Genomic DNA, 12,117 nt, shown 5'->3' with positions numbered 1-12,117 from the left:
CTTAACTTGAATTAAACACTTGTGATAGAGTGTGGCTAGCATTGAGTGGCCATGTGCCCTATGTTACAAAGGGCTGTTCACTATTTGAAAGGCTGTTGAATCCAAGAACTGTTGAAGAAGAATCATAAGCAGGCATACTAGCAGGGATGTGAAGTTACCCACCCACAGTTAACACCCGGACAGCAGACTGAGCAGGCACAGAATTCACTTGGTCACAGACTATGGTGACTATGGTGACATGCATTGCATTCCATTTAAAATATAGTTATGACTTCTATATTTGTACCTAGACATATAAATGAGCTCAGGGACAGCCAGTGTAGAGCCTTCCAGATGTTGTTAATGGGCAGGTGCGGTGGGAGTTGTAGCCCAACATCTGGTGAGCAACGCATTGGGTCCCCCTGAATTAGTTGATGCAAATTGTTTTCTTCTTTTGTCCTCTCTTTGGCAAAAGAAAGTGCATGATTATGAAATAGAAGGCCCTGTCTTGAGGTGCTTATGAACTAAATTTTTACATGAGGAGACAAAGGAGGAAGAATGTGGGGTAAACAGAGAAAGAAGATGCATTTATTTCAGTTACATGAATTTAGGATGATCAGAGTAGGGCAGGCTTTCCCAACACGACTTCCAAATAGATTACAAACCCTGGCCAATGGCTTGGAGTGATAGCAGTTGTAGTCTGAAACATATGGCGGACTCCACATTGTGGAAGGCTGCAGTAAGGTGTGGGGCTAAAGGACTGTACCCAAGATTTCATGGGAAATGGATTTCATCAGGAGAGACTTGAAAGCACTAAGAGAGATAGCAAAACCTAACAGGGCAGGAACACCATATCAATTGTGGGGCAGCATTTCTTTTTGATTTGGTGTTTGTTATAATTGTACATAGTTTCCTTTTTAGAGTCCCCCCCCCCCCAATTCTTAGAAATATTTTTTTAATTGAGCATTAAAAATATATGAACAAAAACAAGAACATTGACAAAAACACCCCTGGAACGGACACCTCTGAAAAATAAATAAATCAGAGGAGCAAAGGACATGGAAATAAAACATTGTAAGTATGACAGAGTTACGTTATTGGATTATGGGCTATCTGAATGTTGCATTGTTCCCTAGTAAAACATATACCTCATCTTTAAAAGGCAGATCTGGAGAGAAGCTTACCAGCTACAAAGACCACTGGGTGGAGAAGAGATCTAACCTACTTGGGTCATTGCAGCAAAATACCATTCACATGTGGAGAAGGTTAAGGAAAGGTAAACAATGGTTTGATGTGCTAAATGTTTGTGATTAGACCACAAGGCAAAAAGAGTCACCTCTAGGATTGGAAATTGACATAAATTTGGTGGGAATCATAGGTTGATTCTGCACATTTTACTGTGGTAACCTGTCTCTCTTTTTGTAACCAAACCATCTAGTTTTCATCAGTGCCATCTGGTTTCAAACAGATTCTGCCTTGATCGCCAGGATAAGATGCTAGTACCTTGTGCTGAAACATCATGTTAATTTCCCCCCTTGATTAAACCCATATTTTGCTTGGCCATACGTCAAACATGGAGGTGCTGCACTCGGATGAGCTAATCTCAGCTCGCATGCCAGCAGGTAATTTGAGAGTCAATTTGGCACATGCCCATTTGAGAAATAAGCAAACCTGAGCAATAAAGAGGTGGGAAAACAATTCCCCAAAGCTGCAATGAAACGTTTTATTTGGTTCAATAGGGGCTCAGTCAGCCTTCATTTCCTCAGGAAGCATTGCCCTCACTCTGAACTGGCCTTGTGACATCACCACAGAACCATATCTGATTGGCTTTATAGCATTGTCACTGCATGATCCCTGACTGAGTGGGAACACATAGCAAAAAAGAAGAATATCTCAAACACGGCTTCCAAGGAGCAAATACATGTGAACAGAAATCAGGGTTTGGGATTGGGGGTACATTTGGGTTAGGCATTTTCTGAATCCCCTCCCCCAAGTGCTACTTTCATGTTGGAAATATTTGTATGAGAAGGTGAGCTCTGTCAAAAGTAACCTCTGTCAGTGGATGATGATGATGATGATGGGCTGCTTGGAAAGTGATTGGGCCCTTCAAGTGGATTATACCTGAACACTTTCTAATTGGGATTGGAAAGTTTTCCAGTGTATTGACATCATATATTATTTTGTATAGTGGTTTTTGGTGGGGTTTTTTTAAGAAAAGGTTTGTATTCAATATACCCTCAGTGTGCCCACCTCTATGCTTCTTTTACCATTGTTCATTTGTCTGCCTTTTCCACTTTGGGGCCAAATATCATTTTATACAGAGTGATTCAGAATCTGAGGCACAAAGTGAAATGGAGAGAGCACAAAGCAACATAAAAACAGGTTGGGATTTTAGAAAATGATGCAAGGTGAATTTGGGGAGCTATGCATACCTCCAGTTATAATAAAGACACATTTCCTTACCCAATAATTCTCTCCCCCAGCCCAATTTCATACATCCTAGAAGCAGGCTAGAGAAACAAGCTGTAATGTACTGCTAAATAAAGATCTGCATCAGAACTGACAAGGAGCATTTCTCGCAATAGCACCTTTCATTCTGAAGACTAGCTTGCAAAGTCCCCCCGCCCAATGTTTATTTATTTTAACCACTGTCACTCAGTTTCAGGGATGAACTTCAGTTACATGCAGACACATGGAACAGAAACCCAGAACTGGGCACACCTGGGAGAGGAGGTCATGTCACTGCCAAGTTCTCAAGAACTTTGTGCTGGAACTTGAGACACCAGGTAGGGGTGAACCAACTTGGATCTGCAGCCCTGGAGGCTCATGACATGGAACAGCCGGGAATAAAGGATTGGGTTCCTGGTTGTAGCCCCAATGGCACCTGACATCATCTAACATGGAACGCTTGGGCCTCCAGATGTTGCTGAACTACAAGTCCCATCAGCCCTAGCAAGCATGGCCAATGATCAGGGATGATGGGAGTTGTAGTTCAGCAGCATCTGGAGGGCCAAAGGTTCCAAATACTATAACATGTGCAAATTCTCTGTCAGAATTCTTGATACCCAATTTATGTTAGAGATATTTGGGAGGAGGAATCAGTTCACCAAATTCCTTCATGGGGATTATAAATTCTTCAACAGGGGTGTGTGTGTGTGAATGGGTGTTTGTGCCATATTGGTGTTGCACAGCTTCTTTGTCTTTTCACCCCTGCTCCTTTTGCTGCTGAAAATGGCAACCAGACCATCATTTCCCATCCTTCACAATGTCCTGAACCTCATTTTGGGACACTCTGTGTTGGTAAATGGTGGGCAAATGGTGGCTGCTGCACACAAAATTTTCCTAGATGATAGAGGGGTGAGAATAAGAAAAATCTCAGAAATTCTCTAAAGAAAAGCAATCTTCTGATACGTTCTGGCTCAGCCATGGATCTCCCACCACGGTTTTGGCTGGCACAAGGCTGCCTGTCACACGCCAATCTTTGCCCTCGTTCCTCACCGTAATGCCACTAAGTATTGCTGGAATTAATCATGCCGCTAGGTAAGCATCATGGCACTTTTATGGCAGCTCTGAAGCTAATCTGTCACTAATGCCTTTTGGATTATCATGATTTCTTACAGTTGTGATTCATTAACTCAGATGCCTAATAGAATTAGTATTAAACATCTCCCGTAGATTTCTGCCTCAACACGTTGGGGTTTCAAAGCCCTTTTCAATATTTCATTGTGTTGCATTAAACGGTGTGTCGAGCACATTGTGTGGTCTCGGAAGGGGTCAAGGCGCTGCTGGCTGAACTGAGCTGCCAGATGGTCAGGTCTGCTTCTGTGTTGGGGTACAGGCTCTTGGCTTTTCAAGGAGCGTCCAGACTTCACTGGGTTTTGCAGACCAAGTTCAGGCCAGCATTATACTGGGGGTAGTGTTAGAGGGGAACTGAGAAGCTTTGGGACTACTTTGCCCAACAGATCATGAAGCAACCTGCATCTCTGGCCTAGAGAAGGGGGTTGTCTTGGAGAAAGGAGGCCAAAAAAAAGGGGGGGGGGGAACACAACAAACAAAGAAGGCTGAACTGTTTCATTTTGAACCCAGTTCTTTGGTGCCACCATCTAGATGGCTGCAACTTTCCTGTTTCCTTACCCTATTAAATCAACTGTTATTTGTTAAACACATTTCAATCCGACTGCTGAAACTCATTGTGCTGGTCCAGGGGGGAGGTTACCGTGGGGCAAGGTCCAGGACTTGAGTTGAGGGTCAGCAGACAGTCCTCCTCGGGCGAAGCGGGGTCCACAGTGGGAAGCTGGGCAAGGACAGGAACTCTGGGGGAAACAGGACTGGATGCTGGCCGAAACAGCTCATCAATGATGTTGCTCCCGCAACCTGGGACCGGGCTGACTGGCCTTTATCTTCTTTGAGGCCAGGGGCGGCCCCGGCCCCCCAGGAGACCCGCCTCTCCTGGCCTTAAGGTGAGCACTCCTCCTGGGAGAAACCAGTTCCCTCCGCCTCTCTGCTCTGAGCCTCTGCAGTTCAGGAGAGGCTGAAGGGTTACTGGACCCAGGGGGAGACTCACCTGCAGGCACTGAGTCCTCAACCACCTCTGGAGCCAGAGTGGATTCACCTGGTTCCTGCTCCTGAGGATCCGGCACAGGTGCAGGCGCTTCAGAATCAAGGCCCTGCTCCAGTTCAGCCAGCCCTGGAGGCGGGGACTCCTGTGCAGGCTGGGATTCCTCCGGTTCAGCCTCTGAATCGGATTCCCAGGCCATCACACTCATCAAGGTCAGTACAGAGACTACTAGCAGCAAAGTGCTTTCATGACTTGCCTTAAGCCCTGATGATACACACATGCTACTGATTTGTAAAACCACCAGGCTGCTTAAAATTCAGGAGTTCAGTTTTGTGGGAACAGCTGGGCAGATGGACGTGGTCAATTCTATATGAGCTCCAGGCCATATACCATAGGTGGGGTCTCTCACACAACATAATTAGAAATAGAAAACTAGATGTTAGGTGGAAGGGTTCCAATTTAGCCTTCTCCCTGACCTGCTAGCTTTCTTTGTACACGGATTACTATTTTTCTGGATCAGACCAGGATCTAGCCATGCGAGGTCCATGCTACCAGGAAGCTCACAAGCAGGATATGAAGGTAATGGCTCCCCCCTCATAGTTTGCCCACAGTAAGTTTTACAAGGGCAACAGAAGAGTTGAGGAGGAAGTTGACAGCAGCGACAATCCCTGGACTAGTTGCAAGTAAGAAGTATGGCTGATGGCAGACTGTAGTTAGTGGGGCAGTGCCCCACTTGCTGGGACCGGCCCACCCACGAGACAAGGACAGGCAACAGGATCCACAGGGGCACCAGATGTAGATCTTTATCCCCTCCTGGTTCCTTCAACTCCACCCTTCCCTGGCAGAGAAGAAGGCACCATTTTGTGGTTTGCCTCAGGTGCCATAATGGACTAGCCATCCTCCCATGCCATCCCTCCATCATTTCACCTGCCTTCTTTTTAAAAAAATAAATCTTATTTTTGCTTTTTCTATTTTACATAAACAAATGAATTAAATACATAAACATATAATCCCTTCTGACTTCTCTCCCCACCTCCAATTGTGGATCTTAATGTAACGATTTTCCCCTCTGCATCTCTGTCATAACTATTTTTATAAATCCTTTGTCAATCTAAATTTTTACTAAAAGTTTTCTGTCAATCCTGCTAATGTATTTAGTTGTTTACAATAGTTTTTTCAAATAAATTATGAACTTTCCCCATTCTTTATTAAAGACCTCCTCTTCCTGATTTCTAATTCTTCCTGTAAATTTTGTCATCTTGGCATAGTTCATAAATTTTGTCTGCCACTCTTCTTTGGTCAGAGTTGTGCCATCTTTCCATTTCTGGACTAAGAGAGTCCACGCAGCCGTGGTCGCGTACACAAATAGTTTCATCTGGTCCTTTGTGATTTCTGGTCCTGTAATACCTAAAATAAAAGCTTCTGGTTTCTTAGGAAAAGTTATTTTCAACACTTTTTCCAGTTCATTATATATCTTTTCCCAGAAGTTTCACCTGCCTTCTGGTTGTTTCACCTATGTGCCACACAGTTTATCCTGTGCTCCTTAAGCTAGCCCACTGCACTCCGGGGCATATAGGGATGCTGTCTCCTTGTCAGTCCAGTCAGCCTCTGTATGGAATGGAGGGAAGGGGCTGCCATCTTGTCCTTTGCCTCAGGCAACAAAATGTCTTGGGCTGGTCCTAGCAGGCAAGTAGAGAGATGCTGGCTATGACTATGTCCACTGAACTAAAAAAGTGACCAGACATTTCACCAATTAGCGCAAACGAAGTACTAAATACGAGACGTAACATTACCAGCTTTGTAGGAACAGGAGATGTCATTTCCCCAAGGTTTTCCAAAGCTATTACCTTCCTTGCCATCCTTCCTAATGATCAATATCCATTTTCACTAGTGTCTCATGAGCTCAGAGAAATCCTATTTGGGAGTGGGGTGTGTGGGGAGGACTTCTGAACCTTCAGGCAGAAATTGGTATTCTCATTATGAATTTCTTATAATAATTATTGTCATTATCACAATTTTATTTATTTATTTCATAGGCTTATACACTGCACAATAAACCAATTATCTAGGTGGCGAACATCACATATTCATAAAGCGGAATGAAAGTACTGAACATCTGGACAGTGCTGCACAATAACTGCTGGATTGAACTATACTTTTAAAAAAACCTGTGTGGACAGCAGGCTTTTCAACAACTGATGGTGCTTGCTTCATATTAATAGGCAAGGGGTTCCACAAACAAGGTGCAGACATGATAAGCACCCTGTTTCTTGTAGGGGCGAGGCAAGCACTGTTAATTCAAAGCAATTCAGATAGTGGAACCTGGTATAAAATGGCTTTCTATGGATGGGTCCCCTTCTCCATCTAGGATAGCTACCTTACCTGCCCCATTTAGAAAATGGCCATGTGTCCTACTTTATAGAGGGCAGTCCTCAGATTAAAAGACTTCCTGGTCCAAGTCCAGTTTAAAGATAAAGAACCAGAAGAGGGGAGAGTAAGATGAGTTTTGTAGTAGCCCATCAACAGCAGGCTGAGCAGACACACAGGTTTCCCACCCCCCAAAATGGTGATATATATTGTATTTAAATCACAAGAATGCTAAGTAAACAACAATTTATTATAAAAACATGCTAGGCGGATCTGTGGTTTCTTTTGCTGCCTTTTTAGCTGATGTGTACCCAACTTAAGGGACACAACTTAAATTTGAACTGTTCTGAATTGCAACCAGGTTCCCCTTTGTTCATAACAGTTTGATAGGAGAAGCTGCCTGGGTGAAACTACTCAGGACTCTGTAAAAAACAGAACACCTTCAGGATTGGGAACATGGAGACTCTAGTTATCCCTTTTCTCCTGACGTTGCCTCACCACCCCTGCCGGTGGAGAAAATAAGCAGCCATTTCACATTTTGCAAATGTCACTTTTAATGTGCACACATTTAAAATGGTGCACTGGGTAGTACTGAGGCTCATATATGTATCTTTTTTTAAAAAAGGCAAGCTGGCAAAAGAGAAATTGGGCTGAATTAAAAGCAGTCAGGTGTTCCCCCTATTGCAGAGCCTCCTTCCATGTGTTGTGTTTTGTGACCCAACTCATGCTAGGAAAACTGGTGACTTCCCATGAGTTTGCTCTCTGGACTTAAAAATGGAGCAACTTGTGAACTTCTGACCACTTCTCTGAACCTGACTTCCCAAGCTTTTGAAGTTCACCCATCCCGACCTCAGAAACCATGCGGAGAAGCCATCAGCTAGGAAAACAGAGATGGAGAACATCAAAGCGGTGATTGGAAGCAGCTGTGTAAATTGTCGGGAAATAGTAGGGAGAGACACATACCTTTGTGTTTATCTACTTAAACCCATAGCCTGCCGGGTGCATCTTGGGGTCTCTTTGGAACCCTTTCTAATGAAGTTGGCATTCTCTGTGGCTTTTCCTTCTTGGCACAAGCCAATGAGCCTTGAAAAAGTCTGCAATGTCTCCTGGCCAGCATTAATAAAATTCCTCTTGCGGGGTTTTTTTGGAAAGAAAATGGTGCAGCTATAGACAGGCTCCTCTATGGAGAAAGGTCAGCCTCAGGGCAAGTGTTTGACGGATGGCCTGTAAACCGGGAAGGAGGAAGAGGTCATGCAGAGGCTGTGAAAGGTGGTTTGTGCTAGTGCCAGCATCAAAGCAGAAGGCATGAGCGTATGACTGAAGGCTGCGTCTCTCCTGGCCCTCATTCATTACCATCAATCACACCTAGTAGTGACAGCTCAACAATTTGTAAGCCTCCAAGCTGACCTGTGCCCCATTCAAGTGCTTAGCCTGTGTGACTGCTCTAGCTCTGACCCCTTTCCCAGTGACAGATGACCCCGTTTGCCAGCCTCCAGATCATGGTGCATGTGAACAACTGGAGTCCTCGGAGGAGAACCAAGTTCAAAAGTGGTGAAGAGCAAGGGAATAACAAACACAGTGATGATAGGAGTAAAAGTCTGAAGGCCAATCCTCAGCAGGGATTTCCTTGTGGCTAAGAAGAACCCAGCAAGTGGTCTGGGGTCTGGGCTGGATTAAGATGACCCTAACCCTTCAGTGTTCGATGAAAGGAAAACAGTCACAGTTGGCTTACATTAAGCAAATAAGGGGTCCATAGTGCGCTCAGGGAGCCAGCCGAAAGAGCACAGGGGCATGGGGTCTGATCCAAACTCTGCTGGCCCACCGATCCTGATGTAATAATTATATGAGAGCCTTTCCCTTGGGAGAATATGTTGGGTCCTTTCAAATTCTGGTCCACAAATCGGGTCTTCCCTCAAAGAGGGCACATATTGCTGTGAGACCTGGAAAACTGACACCCTGTGTTGTGGGTGGGTACGATTGGTCAGCCACAACACCCGATTGGTAGGTCCCTCATAGTTGGGTGCAATCTGGTCAATGGGATACAGTCCAAATGGTTCAAGAGACCTATTTATGCCCATGCACGTGACCCAGAGCTTCCTCTTTCGACGTGTGCATTCGGAACACCCGCCCACCTTTCCCTACTTTTAGGGCTTGCGCTTGACCTTGCTATGCCGCCATGTGTCATCTGTCATTGGGACAGGGGCACGGCAGGAATTTTCCCCACTTGGCTGATTGGCTGTTGCCATTTGGGTTTCGCCTGCCGCGTAGCAAATTGTCACAACTTGTAAGGTTGCGGATAGGCTCTGGTTCAGGTGATAGGGATGGGAGAATGCTCTCGCCATCCCTATGTGAAGGGTATTCCGTTAAAGGAATCCAGGGACTCGATGGTTTGGTCAACCCCTGAGAGGGGGTTGTGCCCGTGCCTGAGTCCAGGGGGACATTTGGGTGGTGGAGAAAGCCTGTTCCCGGCTTTCTGCTTATCCACGTGTTCACCCTTGGCTCACCTTTGATGGAACCCTGGGTCAGCGCTACCTGCAAGGGTGCAGGGAGCTAGTCGAACCAGAGCCTATGCAACCAGTCACGTTCTGTAATCAATAAAGTTGTGGCCTAAATTCTGCCAAAAACCAAACCAAAAATTTGAGTTGTGTGAATTTATTTAGGGGGGAGGTTTTTGGGTCTGAACATGCAAATTCTGGTTTGATTCCATCAAAATTTGGGTTAAAAATTGAAACATGGAAGCTATTTCTTGATTATTTAAGAGAGAAAAAAGGCCATTATAGAGAGCATTCAAGTGGTTCTATCAATAGAAGGAGACTTGTATTTTCCTTTTTTTTTAATAGAAAAATCATATTCTTTTTAGCTATGGCCTAAAGAAAGGAAGAGAGAGAAAGAGAGAAAATAGGGAGATCTTAGTAAAATTGTCCTTTCTTTGCACACAGAGGGAAGATCTCACTGAAGTGTAGATACTGAAGACCAAACTATACATGATATAGGAGATCTCGGACTGGATTTCTCCCAAAATTGAACTGGGGAAAGGGCAATACACCTTTCTCCTGCCACTCCTCTCCCTATCCCAGAGGCAGGGAACTTCAGCCCACACTATTTCCCAGCCTGGCAGCACACCTTCCTTGAACTATTATTGAATTGTGAGAATGCCTCTCATCTGCGTAGAAGCAGGATGATGAAGTGTATACCTGTAAAAGCCGCTGAATTTTGCACAGCTGAAATGTGGCCTAGTTCTAAGTCGCATCCATTGCTTTGCCCACTTTTGCCTACAGCTCTATCCATCACTGGTAAGTTTCCCCTGAAGGGTTGTCCGTGAGGGAATGTGTGGCCCTTTGTGTTGGAAAAGTCCCTGCTCCAGCCCTATTAAATTCAGGGGCCCTTGCAGCTGCTCTTCATAGAACAGGCACTAAGTTATTCCCTGCATTAAGTTATTATATGAGGTACCAGGGCCATATCCTCCCATATATGCCTTCATTATTAAGTTATTAAGATCTACTAGGGATCTGAGTTGCATTGTGACATGGACAAGGACCTGTAACAAAATGTTGTGGCACATCCTCTCTCCTAAAAGGATTGCTCATTGTCTGCTGATTGTGAAAGGTTCCTCTTTGATTTTTGAAAAGTTTTGTGTACTTCTGCAAACCCGGAATATAGTGATACCTCATTCATGCTTCTCAGTTGCCTCATTTTAGCTACAACCCTGTCAGCCCAGAATCATAGGATCACTTAGTCCATGGCTAGGCAAACTAAGGCCCGGGGGCTGGATCCGGCCCAATCACCTTCTAAATCCGGCCCATGGATGGTCCAGGAATCAGCATGTTTTTACATGACTAGAATGTATGATTTATTTTAAATGCATCTCTGGGTTACTTGTGGGGCATAGGAATTTGTTCACACCCCCAAAAAAATAGTCTGGCCCCCCACAAGGTCTGAGGGATAGTGGACCGGCCTCCTGCTGAAAAGGTTTGCTGACCCCTGAGACTAGTCCAACTCCCTGCAATTTAAGAATAGGCAGCTATCCCATATGGGGATCAAACTTGGAACCTTGGTGTTATCAGCACCAAGATCTAACCAACTGAGCTAGCTATCCTGAATGTACCATGTGAGTTTGCTAATGGGAGGAACAACATCCAGCCTACATTACTTAACAAGTTGGGCAGGCCAGGAATCCAGTGTCAAATACCAACACAATGGCAACCTGGACCCTTTTTATATCTTATGCTGAAGCTCTTTGCCAACAAAGATGTATAGCTCCTAAATACAAATGTGTATATTTCTAATCTGCTAGGGTTTACATAATTTACACGTTCCTTTTTTTCTACCCCAGTTTGCACACTTAATTGACAATATTTGAATGCAGCCATTGTATTTGTTTGTGCTGTACTATTTAGATGTATATTTTAATAGTTTGTTTTCTTCTAATCTGTAACTTCTTATCATCTTTGGAAAAAGAAAATATGTTTAATATAGTTTATGCTTTATACACACACACACACACTATATCAAACCCCAAATTAAAGGCACTTCCTGATCAGAACAATTTTCGGAGTTCCATGGGAGGAGGGATTGATAAACTACTCTGGAAATTGCAGCTCCGGGGGGGAGAACAGGGGTTTTCTATTGACTCTCTGCAACCTTAACTAGCTGCAGTTTCCATAATTCTTTGGGGGAATCTGTGATTGTTTGAAGTGGTATGATCTAGCTTTAAATGTATTAGGGTGCATTTGGGGCCTAGTACACAGGTAACACACACATGTGACTCTTACCCATGTTGAATGGCACATGTGTGGCTGAAATAGGCCATTTCTCTCTTGAGAACACGGGGAAGGAAGATCCTTTATCATCCATGTATTTTGCTGAGGTTGATGGCTCTTAATGCTTTCATGTTGCCATTCTGATGGCAAAGAGGCCCTTTCTGAGCCAAAATACTTATTTTGAACTTTCTGCACCTGAGTACTAAAGGTATTCTGCTAGGAAGCCACCCTCAGAAACCATCTGATGGGGTTTGCAGCACTTTTGGGGGATGAAATGGATCCAAGTAAAAGGGCTCAGGCTGAGGTGTGCTGTGTCTCTGACTCCTCTGGAAGCTCAGATTGATTTTTCCCTCCTCAAAAATCTTAGGCATCCTTTGTTTGAGGAGAGACGAAGGAGAGGGAAATGGAGGTGGTCATGGGACAGTGGTCAGCTTAGAAGAAAGTCTGTATGTG

This window comes from Podarcis gaigeae, assembly GCF_964106915.1.
Source record: "Podarcis gaigeae genome assembly, chromosome: 15".
Classification (NCBI taxonomy): domain Eukaryota; kingdom Metazoa; phylum Chordata; class Lepidosauria; order Squamata; family Lacertidae; genus Podarcis; species Podarcis gaigeae.
This window is presented reverse-complemented; position numbering follows the sequence as displayed.